The sequence below is a fragment of the Herpailurus yagouaroundi genome, unplaced genomic scaffold (assembly GCF_014898765.1).
Source record: "Herpailurus yagouaroundi ecotype Mexico unplaced genomic scaffold, PumYag 183, whole genome shotgun sequence".
Taxonomy (NCBI): domain Eukaryota; kingdom Metazoa; phylum Chordata; class Mammalia; order Carnivora; family Felidae; genus Herpailurus; species Herpailurus yagouaroundi.
In genome coordinates this window covers 16,675,391-16,686,856 of record NW_024412414.1, presented here as the reverse complement: position 1 = coordinate 16,686,856, position 11,466 = coordinate 16,675,391, and the positions used below count along the sequence as shown (strand labels likewise).

Genomic DNA, 11,466 nt, shown 5'->3' with positions numbered 1-11,466 from the left:
TCTCTCTCTCTCTCTCTCTCTCTCTCTCTCTCTCTCTCTCTCTCTCCCTTTCTCACCAGTGAACTGGATTTTCATCACTTCCAACTCGAAAAGTCCTGGGTAAATATTAGTGTTAAATTAAATATTAGTATTAATTACTATAGCATATTAGTTACCTAGTACAGCTTAATGATTACCCCAAAATGTAATAGCTTAGGGTAACAATAAACATGCAGCATCTCCCACAGTTTCTGTGAGACAGGAGTTGGAGAGAAGCTTGACTATGTGGTTCTGACCTGCCATCCATCTCCCAAGGTTGCAGTTAAGATTTCCGCCCGGGCTAATGTCATCTGAAGGCTTGACTGGGACCAGAAGTCAACTTCCAGGGTGGCTCAATCATATGGCTGGCAAGTTGGTACTGTTGTTGGTGACAGGCCCCAGTTCTTGCCCAGCAGACCTCCCCTTCAGTGTCCTTGAAACATGGTGGCTGGACATAGACAGAAACAGAGAGAACCAGGAAAAATTATGTTCTTTTTATGACCCAACCTCAGGAATCACACAGTGTCACTTTTTCACATTCTGTTCATCAGAAGTGAGTCCCCATATGGCTGGTTAATTATAGAACCAGGATCTGGATTCTTGTTCTGGCTTTGCCACCAATAGACTGTGTGGCCCTGGGCAGGTCATTCCATGTCTCCGAGTCTTGGTTTCCTCATCTGGCAAATGAGGAGGCTGGATTTGACCCATTTAGTCTTAAAATCCTTCAGTGTCTCTACCGAAGACACAGAAGGCCATGTATATCCTAGCAGGAGCCTAATGATCTTTGTCTTCTGTTGGGCCTCCTATCTTTTGAAAAACAACTCTCGGACATAAAAAACCAAGACGTCTTTCAACTATGAATGTAACTTGCCTCATATTGCAAGCCCTGAACCTCATGAACCAGGACTTGTTTCAACTAGTCACCTTATTACACAAACGTGACCATGTGAGAGCCAGAGGAACATGTGAGTTTTAGCCAGGGCCATTGGGGAATAATTACCATCACACTGTTGCTGAATGAAGTCAAGCTTCAGGTGGTGGAGATTACAGGCCAGAATAAAGGATGAGCAGGCACATGACAACCCAGTTTGTGAAGTATTGGGAAGGAAGGGAGACCCTACTACCGTTAATAATAACAGTGATAATGATAATGCCTTTAATTGAGTGATTATGGATGGCAGGAACTGTGCTAAACATGACTTTTTATCTCTTTTTGCCCATAACAACTTCATGAAGAAGGAAATATTAGCACCATTTTATGGGTGAGGAAATACACATTAAGAAGAGCACGATGAATTGTACAAATCCACATAGCTAATAAGGGGTGGAAATGGTATTAAGCCTGGGCCCACTAGATTTATAAGACTGTGCCCTCTATCATTATCCTTAACTGCTTGTTTCTTGTGAGTGGCCAAATAGACTCTCAAAACCCAAAGAAAAGTCTTAAGAACAGGTCTGATTTTTTGGTTGTTGTTGCCATTTTCAATTTCTTTTTTATCATAAACTTTGGCTGTCTACATTTTAAAGGAAGATTAAAATCTAAGAGTTACTCATTAGTATAAAACAACCGTGAGGTCCCCCACAGTGTGATTCTGTATCTGACCAAGGTAATTAAATAGACTCAGCCTTAAGTCCATCTACTTAAAATATTCAATCAAGGGAAGCCTAAGGTGGTGCCATGAACCAGGTAGGTGATGCCAAAGCAGCAGGTGACTCTAGAAAGGAAAGGAGAATTAATCAGAAGAGTCAAGGCCAGATGGGTAGCCAGGATATATAAAGAAGGGAGGCATGGGGCCCCTGGGTGGCTCAGTCGGTTGGGTGGCCGACTCTTGATTTCGACTCAGGTCATGATCTCACGGTTCATGGCTTCCAGCCCCATGTCCGGCTTCGCTCTGTGCTGTCAGTGAGAAGCCTGCTTGGGATACTCTCTCTCTCTCTCTCTCTCTCCCCCTCCCTCCCTCCCTCCCTCTCTGCTCCTCTCCCGCTCATGCACATTCTCTCCCTTTCCCTCTCAAAATAAATAAGTAAACTTAAAAAAAAAATAAAAAAGAAGGGAGGCACTTGAGGGGCCAATGTTGGCAAATATAAGGTCCTGGATCCAGACTCAGCTGAGGCATCAAGAGCTGGGTGAGTAGCTTGGACCCTATTATACCCAAGTGAGCACAGAAATCCCCAGTAGAAGTCGGAATGAATAAGTGCCAGGGGTCAGGGCAAGCAGAAATCAGGTTGAAGGCTAGAAATCAGGAGGGAATTTCACTATATACTAACTAATTTGGATGTAAATTTTAAAAAATAAAAAATTTAAAAAAAGTCAGGAGGGAAGCAAAATCAAGAGTAGGACAAAGCAGTCAGAAGGGACAGGCAAGGAAATACCAGGCCCATGGACAGGAAAAACCAACTGATGAGGACCCTGAAGACACAGTTTCGTCATCGACGGAGAACTTGGCAAAAGAACAAAGAAAAACTTGCAATTCTGTTCACGGTGGGTTAGTTTTGACCAGCCCTCCTCTGGAAAACAAGAAAACTTGCTGAATAAATTGAGTATCTTACAAGCACTTAAGAGTTAATGATACACAGTAAGAAACCAGCAGGCCAAAACTGAAGGGAAAACAGGACCCTAAACAGATAAGGGGAGCACAGAAGTCACTTGTGAACCAAGAGCATTAGCTGATTCTAGCAATGTGAATTTTTGTTTTGATGGTCTTGTGGGAAAAAGGAGGCAGAAATCAAAAGGGCAGGCTAATTAGAGACCCCCTCTATAATAACAGAGACCTGTCCCCCCTCTCCCCCCACCCCCCACCCCGCCATGGCCCTATAGACTCAGGGAAGAGGTGAACCAGAAGTAACCAATGCTTTGTGGATTTGCAGCCAGGAGCCAGTGTCTGGTGTTCTGGGAAACCTCAAGCCTCGAACCTGGCTTAAGGCGATCCCCAAACACCTGACAAATTCAGACACACATCCTCACTGGAGGAAGGTACCTTTACCCAAGACTTCAAATTACTCCTACAATTATTCTTCAGGTACAATGAACAGCATATAATCAAAGATAACCAGGGATAAATAGAAATAAGGCTCTATGAAGAACAAGCAGAAATAGCAGCCAGCAGAAATAATCCTGCAATGAGTTTAGAGAGTAGAGTTATCAGGAACATCTTATACAGTAGGCATGCATAATATATTTGCAGAAATAAAAGACAAGGTCAAAGATAGCTACATGGGACAGGAAAGTATCAAGTCACCCACTAGATTTGAAAAGAACCAAATAGAACCTCCAGCAATGAAAAAAAAAAAGCAAACTAACATTAAAAAACTCTCTATTTTAGAGACAAAACTATATTCCATTAAGGATACTTCTTAGAAACAAGTCTGAGACACGGTAATAGAATGATTTGGGGTGGCAAGAAAGGAAGCACCCAATTAAATGTGGCTTATATGATAAAGAATATTCACTATCTTATATAACAAGAAATCCAGTGGTTGGGCTGTACTAGGGTTATTTCTGTACAGAAACAGTGTCATCTAGGACCCTGCGTCTTTGCAGCCTTCCATATCATAAACTTCAACGTGGTGGCCTTTGTCTTAGACATATCTCCTCATGATGGCAAGATGGCTGCAACAGCTCCAACTATCATGTCTCTGTGTTACCACATTCAAAAGCAGAAATAAAAGAGATTTTCCCCTGTGCACCTCTCCTTTATCAAGGAGAAAAGACCCTCCCAGAAGCAACGCCACCTGAGTCTCCTTGATGTCTAACTGGTCAGGCATAGATCACATGCTCTAGCTGCAAGCAAACTGGGAAAGTGAGTTGCATTTTCAGCCTTTGAAGCAGGAGGTAGATTCTGCAGCTTTGGAAAATTTGACTCTATGTAGGACCACAAAGAAGGGAGATATGGTGATGGAGAGAAGAGGAAGATTCTAAAAGTGAAGCAGTCTGTCTTCAGGAGCACCGAATTCCCCTTTGTATACCATTTTCCTTCTTTTGGACTCTTTCCCATACATTATTCCCTTCTCGAATCCACTCTCCCAAGGTACCGGAAGCCCTTTTCTTTCTTTCTTTTTATTCCTGATGAAAGAGGGTCTTAAAAGGAATTCATCCAGTAGTTTAAATTAGTTTTCTGTATTACCACTTCCGTAAGAAGCACCAAGAAAAGAGCTCAAAGGAATCAGTACCACAGTGGTATTCCAGACACCGTTGGATTGATGAGGGGTAGAGAGCAAGATAAGGATTTGGGGACAGTGAGGTGAGGGAGACACCATCTAGTGACTTGGGAATCATGCTCATACGCAGCCTGTGAGTCACTTGACTAACCTAACAGATAGCTGAGGTACCACTGTGGCCACGAAGGCAGGAGCTCCAGCCTTCAAGTCCAAAGCCTGCACTGTCAGTCCTGCCTTAGAAGCCGGAAGCTTGAGGGGAGGTACTGCCTCCCTTGACCCCATTTTATTCATCGGGAAAACAACAAAAGTTGACCCAGCAACCTTTAAAGACCCTTTTGTTCTAACGCAGTACCCAAGCCAAAATCAAAATCAAAATCAAAAAGTAATAACAGTTACAAAAGAGGATTCAAAATAAACTTAAACACCTGCTGTTGTGCTTCCCTCCTTACAGATCTGCTTCTGAGCTTTGGCTTGATTCCCGCCCCCCTCCCGCCTCCCGACCCCAGGAGAGAGGAGGGAGGGGAAGGGTGGAATCTTAGAAGGACAGGGAGCCTCTACCCAGAAATCCAGACTTTCATCATTTCACTTCGGCAGAGGGAAGGGAGAGGGTCTCTCTTCCAAGAGGCATTTATACACAAAATCCTAAGGAGCCCTGCCTCGTTCAGATGTCCCTATTTTACTGTCCACTGAAGGAAGGGGGAGGTGGCAGGTGATGGATATTTCTATGATTGGCACCTCCACCAAAACAACAGGAAATAGGATCTGCTATTCCCGTAATTTTCTTTGGAAAGACAAAAGAAATGAAGAAAAAGGGAGAAAAGATGTCTGCATGGTATAATTTGCCCCACTTATAAGACCCAGAGAAGTCAAGCACGTTGTCCAAAACACACAGCAAGTAACTGTTGCTGCTAGATGCAACCTCAGATCTTTTGTGCCTCCCGGGCGCAGTCTCCTTCCCCTGTGCCTCGGTTCATCTCCGTAATCACAAAACTGTCTTCTTTCTTTACTATATATGAAAATTCTCTGTCGTCATTATCTACTAAACTAGATCAAGAGGTAACTTTTATTCATTTGTAGGTCACCTCCTGTTACTGGAAAAGTGCCCCAATTTAACCAGTGATGTGCTCAACAAGGCATGGGAGGGGGCACTCAGAGACAGGGGGCCGGGCAGTCACTGGGCAGGTAGCACCAACAACCTCAATTCACACCCTGCTTTTGAGGAGAGACGACAGGACACAGAGGGAAACGGGGAGGGGGTTTCCAACAGTCATCATGGGTCTTGGGTTCTCATAAACTGCTCCGTTGTCCGGGAAGTTGAGAAGCATGATAATGAATGGTGATTTTTTTTTTTAATGTTTATTTATTTTTGAGAGAGAGAGAACGTGAGCCGGGGAGGGGGAGGGGAAGAGAGAGGGGGGACAGAGAATCTGAAGTGGGCTCCGCTCTGTCAGCACGAAGACTGAGGTGGGGCTCGAACTCATGCACCATGAGATCATCACCTGAGCTGAAGTCGGATGCTCAACCAACTGAGCCACCTAGGCACCCAGAAAGGTGGGTTTTCAACAAAGACATTCCCCAACCTGACTGATGATTCACATGGGGGAGGGGGCACTTACATGTAATGGGCAGAAAATCTGCTAATTGTGCAGGAGATACAGAACTTTTTACTGTCACAGGAGATGTCAGAAGCAGAGGGCACATCCCAGCTGCTCCTTGTAAAAGCATCCAAACGCCTTCTGTTATTAACCGACATCTATTGAACCCACCTGTCTCCAGTCCCGAAAATCGCCCCTGCTTGTTCTCAGTGTTCCCAGTGCTAGTCAAGGCCTCTTGCCTTTATCCACCAGGTCAGCTTTAGAATTGGTCCCTTCTGGTGACAAGCGGGAAAATTCCAGCAAGGAGGAAAGAGTGGTAGGAGAAGAGGAACGGGTCCAGTGGAAAGAGAATAGCCCTACTGTTAGCCCAGAATGTCCTGTCGTTGGTCCAGATTTAGTGGAAAACAGGGGATTTGAAAGGTTTTATTAACCAGGTTGCTCCTGCATCTCTGAGTGGGCAGGGGACATTTTAGCATGTCTCAGCCAGGATTGGGAGACTTCAAGTAGCCTTAGAATTGGGGTATAAGCATGTGCGTGTGTGTGTGTGTGTGCACGTATGCACGGGTGTGATGGAGACCAGAAGGTGGACCAGACTTCACTTTTCAGTAACAATCAGTTAATAATTCCCTAGTCACGCTGTCTGCCCTTGACAAGTGACACCTCAGGATACTGAGGATGGATCTCAAAGAGGAACATTTCCTGAGCTCTTATGTTATGGCAGACAATGTGATTTCACTGCCCTTGGTGACCCATACCTTGACCCTCAGCAGACTTGAGGGGACCCTAAAGCAGGGGGAAGGTCAGCCTGGCTCCTCAGGGCCTCGTTACTTGGGGCTACCAGAACAGTCCAGTACCTTGCTTCACCCCAAAGAGCTCCTTCCTTGATATCAAAGTCAAATCCAAAATTCCAGATCTGGAACAGAATATGAGCACAGCCCCCTGAGCCTGAAGGCACAAGACAAGCAGCCAGGAATCATAGGAGCCTTTCACTTGACTCAGCCCCCTTGTCATCTACCACACGATGACCCTGTCCACACGCCTGCCCTTTCAGCAGCCAGCTTTTGCTTGCACACTTCCCTTAATGAGGAGCTCACTACCTCGCTTAGCCAATCAATTTTCACACATCTCCAACTATACCTTCCTAAAGGATTTTCTGCGACAAACCAATCCCCACGGGCTCCCTAGAGTCCAGAAACGACTGGTAAATACATCTGGAAAGAGCTGTTTGTGATAGTACCTGCTTAGTGATCTATACCACAGCAGTATATTCAGGGATCTAAAAAAATACAGCCGTTGAGAAACTTGTTTAATTTTGCTTAACTGAAAATCTCTCAAATTTATTTTACTACACAACACATCCTTCAGAAATCTACAACCTTCCCATAAGAACCCTGTATCTCGGAAGTGCTGGGTCAGCAAGCTTCCCCTGGGGTTGGAATCTCTCTTTCCCAGGGTTCCATCAACTGGCTTCATTGCTAATCTCTGGGGGTACGGAGAACAAGCCTGGCCCCTCTACAGATTCGAATAACAAAGGTCTAACTCTTACCAAGCACTTGGGGGGGGGGCAGACACTGTGCTGAGTGCTTTTCATGGGTTACGCCACAGCCCCTGCTTAACGGATGGAGAAACTGAGGCTTGGAAGGGTGAAGCGGGGTCACACAGCTAGAAGGTGGCAGGGCTGGAAAGCAAACCCAGCACCACACACGATAGTTAGAAAAACACCTGGCGGAACATTTGGCACGTGGTAAGCCTTCAGCGAATGTTATCCGTGTTACCTTGCTGTTACTATTATTGTCATTATCTGACTGAAGAGGAAGTACTCCTCACGACGCCTTGTGCCTTGCTGGAACCTTCTGTCCTCCGCATTAAACGTTTTTGACGTCCTGAATGTTTTCCCTTGTTCGTCTGACGGCTCTCTCCCACCACTTCTGCACCCAAAGTAGGAAGGACGGAGCACCGAGGCTGGGAAACCTTTCCTAGCTGAAAGCAATCTTCCATTTGCTGTTTCCACAGAACCATTTTCTCTGTCTGTCAAATCCTCTGAAATATGGTGGAAATAAATCCTTCAGGAAGACCAGTGAAGGAGAGCAGAGGGAGCTGGGGAGAAGCCGTAGGGAAGATGATCATCTATCTCCTAGACGAGGGGTCAGCCAACTACAGACCACAGGCCGGATCTGGCCAGCCCCCTGCTTTTTGTACCTAAGGCTTTATTGAAACACGGCTATGTTCATTCATAGATGTATCAGCTACAGCTGCTTTCTGCACCACAAAAGAGTTGAGGAGTTAGGAGAGAGACCTAAAATATTTACTAGGAGGTTCTTTCCAGAAAAAGCTGGCCCACTCCTGCTTTATCTTGTGGGGAGGAGAAAGGTAGGCTGGAAAGGTTTTTGATGAGCCAGGTGTCTGCCTTTCCTTATGTTCCAGATGCTCTTGGAAAAGCCAGCTGGGAGCTGCTGGGGCCCAGAACACTACAGCTTAAAAGAACTTGCAAGTAAGAAAGGTACAGCTCTCCACCAAGGTTAACCTTGAAACCTATTCGTGAAGGATCAGGGACAAGATAGGTGGATGTGGAGTCCTCTGAAGACCACCGTATCACTCCAAGGCTAGGGATGTTGGCTCTCCGTGGATCAGGGTATTGGCCTATCTGAAGACAGATGCGTTGGCCAAGTGGGGTTTGGTCAGCTTTGTTCACTTAGAGGAGCGAGGTTAATGCTGGCAGGACTCCATTCAGGCATCACTCCAGGTTAGGGGAGACCCCCAACGGATGGAGTATCTCAAGTGGCAAAGCCGCTTATGACACGTTGTGGGTGATCTTAGCCTACTGCTCTCGAACACTCAATTCACCCAAATAACACCCTCGTTTCAACTCCATGATCTCGAAGCAAACTTCGGGCTGTGACTTGGCCGCTTCCCATGTAGCTCTGCCAACAGAGGGGGGTATGCTGCACCCTAATTCCCCACATGGGTTTCAGAGTGACTGAGAACCTCCTGAGGTTGTGTGCATGGTGTTGTTTATGTTTGGGAGTGCCCACGGTCCCGAGGACAGGAGCCTTCATGGTCGCTATCATCTCAAAGGGCTCCACGAACCTCAGAGACCTGGCATTTATTCGCGCAAATGTTTTGATTAGGGTTTCCTTCTACTTCTCCGACTGAGGGCAAGAACTCTTTTGGTTCCATATGCCACTTTCTCCAGCTCTCAGCCCTGTGCCTGGTTCGTGGGACATGCTCACTAAGTGTTGGTCACAGCAGGAAATGAAGTAAGGGAAGAGGAGAGGCCAGGAGGAGGGGGAGGAAGGTTAGGGTTTGACATGCCAGCCTGAGCGTCCCGGTCCCCGTGATAGTTAGGATTTTCATTGTAAATTAATAAACTGACCTTCTGGTTTATGTAAGAGTCTCATGAGTGTGGTTAATAGATTCTCCCTTGGGGCATAGATTGCTCTTGGTGTGCTGCCTACAAAGCTCTATGACCAGAACCTGGACCTGGATGAATCCACAAGTCACCCTGTGGGGCTCCTTGGAGACAGATTGCTGGCTTGTTCGCCCCACAGAAAAGGAGGGCTTTAGCGTCCCCTAATCGTGTTACTACTGCAACAATGGCATTTGCTCTCTTCTGGCAGTGCTGAGGACATTTGAAGCCCGTTCCAGGGCCTGGGCCAGGGTTGGAACCCAGTAGTTCTCTTTTAATGTTTACTGAACAAATGGGTGCTGTATTATCTTGAATAACTGAAAATAAATGTACATTTGTTTTTGTTATTACATCTAAAAATACGACTGAATAACCCACAAGGTACTTGTTATAGTCTGTGACTACAGACTTTCTAAAGCAATAAGGCTAACAAGAAATTAAAAAACAATCATTGCTACTTTAAAAAAATTTTTTTGTTTGTTTGCTTAAGAGAGCAGGGGAGGGGCAGAAAGAGAGGGAGAGAGAAAATCCCAAGCAGGCTCCGCACTGTCAGCACAGAGCCTGATGTGGGGCTTGAACTCACGAACCATGAGATCATGACCTGAGCCAAAATCAAGAGTCCAAAGCTTAACCCACTGAGCCACCCAGGTGCCCCAATTGTTGCTACTTTGGAAGCACAGGACCCATTAATATATATAGGAGCCCAATATGGCCCCATTTTGAGGGAGGGGGGTCCCAGGCCTTGCTTGACACAATCTTGGTGGCAACAAGTTACAGCTTGGTCAGTAGCAGCCTCCAGCCTTAAAAAAGAATAATTTCAACCTAAGATTTAGGTGAGAATTTCTAGGGGGCTAGTGACATATCAGAATACTCTCTGAGAACTGAAAGAGCGTCATGCCTGCCTTTGCTGAGTTAAGTAGAACTATATTTTATTCTCACACTCTCTTTTCTTTTTTTTTTTTTTAATTTTTTTTTTTTAACGTTTATTTATTTTTTGGGGGACAGAGAGAGACAGAGCATGAACGGGGGAGGGGCAGAGAGAGAGGGAGACACAGAATCAGAAACAGGCTCCAGGCTCTGAGCCATCAGCCCAGAGCCTGACGCGGGGCTTGAACTCACGGACCGCGAGATCGTGACCTGGCTGAAGTCGGCCGCTTAACCGACTGCGCCACCCAGGCGCCCCTCACACTCTCTTTTCAAGGCACACACACACGCACATGCACACACTTATACACACACACTTTCACTACACATACACACATGCAAACCTTTATTTCTTCTGGGAAAAAATAGTGCTACACGTATGGTAATATATTGGTTATCTATTGCTGCATTAAAAAATTACCCCAAAATGTCAGCAACTTAAACCAACAAACAGTATCACACGAAGTCTCTACAGGTCAGGAATCCAGGCGCCAGTTAGCTGAATGGTTCTGGTTCAAGGTCTCAAGAGGACTCATAAGGGTGCAAACTGTCACGTGGAGCTGCACTCTTCTGAAGACTCTGTTTCCAGCTTGCTCATACGATTGGTGGCCGGCCTCAGCTCCTCACTGGCTGTTAGCCAGAGGCTCTAGTTCATGGACCACTCCATAAGGCTGCTCACAGCATGGTTGCTCGCTTCCTCCAGAGCAAGGGAGGCAGGGAAACAGCAAGAGAGTGAAAGAGACGCAGATTTTTATAGCCTAATTTTGGTAGGGGCACACCCCCACTTCTCCAGAGACCATTGGTCAAAGAGAACAACTGTAATAGAGTATAGGACAGACACTCACAAGGGTGTGACTATCAGGAGGTGAGGATCGTTGGGGGGCCATCTTGAAACAGACAACATAGAAAATTTAAAAATACAACTACAAATTCTTTTGCACCCCCCTCCTTCAAAACGTAGAAACTAATGTTCCTCCCTCTGAGTAAGAGCTGGACCTAATGACTTTTGTAACAGACAGAATGCAATTGATTGAGAGCATGTGATTTCACACAGCCAAGGTCATAAAAAGCATTGTTGCATCCACCTTTCCCTCTTGGATCACTCTTTCTGGGGAAAGACAGCCTATATGTTGAGAACACTCAAGCAGCTATATGGAGAGGCCCACACAAGAAGAACAGAGCCTCTTTCCAACAGCAAGCACCAACTGGCCAACTATGTGAATAAGCCATCTTGAAAGTGGATCCTCCAGCCCCTGTCGAGTCTTCAGATGATTATGGCACTGGCCAACAAATTGACTACAACCTCAAGAGAGACCCTGGGCCAGAATCACCCAGTGAAGCTACTTACAAATTCTGGATCTACAG

At 45.8% G+C, this 11,466-nt stretch overlaps 1 long non-coding RNA gene across 1 annotated transcript in view; it reads right to left on the bottom strand.

Annotated features, from left to right (window-relative positions):
• Positions 1 to 29: 29 nt before the first annotated feature.
• The window catches only part of LOC121041358 (uncharacterized), a 151,970-nt gene continuing 140,533 nt past the window's right edge, over positions 30 to 11,466 (bottom strand). The window contains exon 3 of the long non-coding RNA XR_005795704.1: positions 30 to 466. This is a non-coding gene — a long non-coding RNA (uncharacterized LOC121041358). The remainder of the gene's footprint in view (positions 467 to 11,466) is intronic.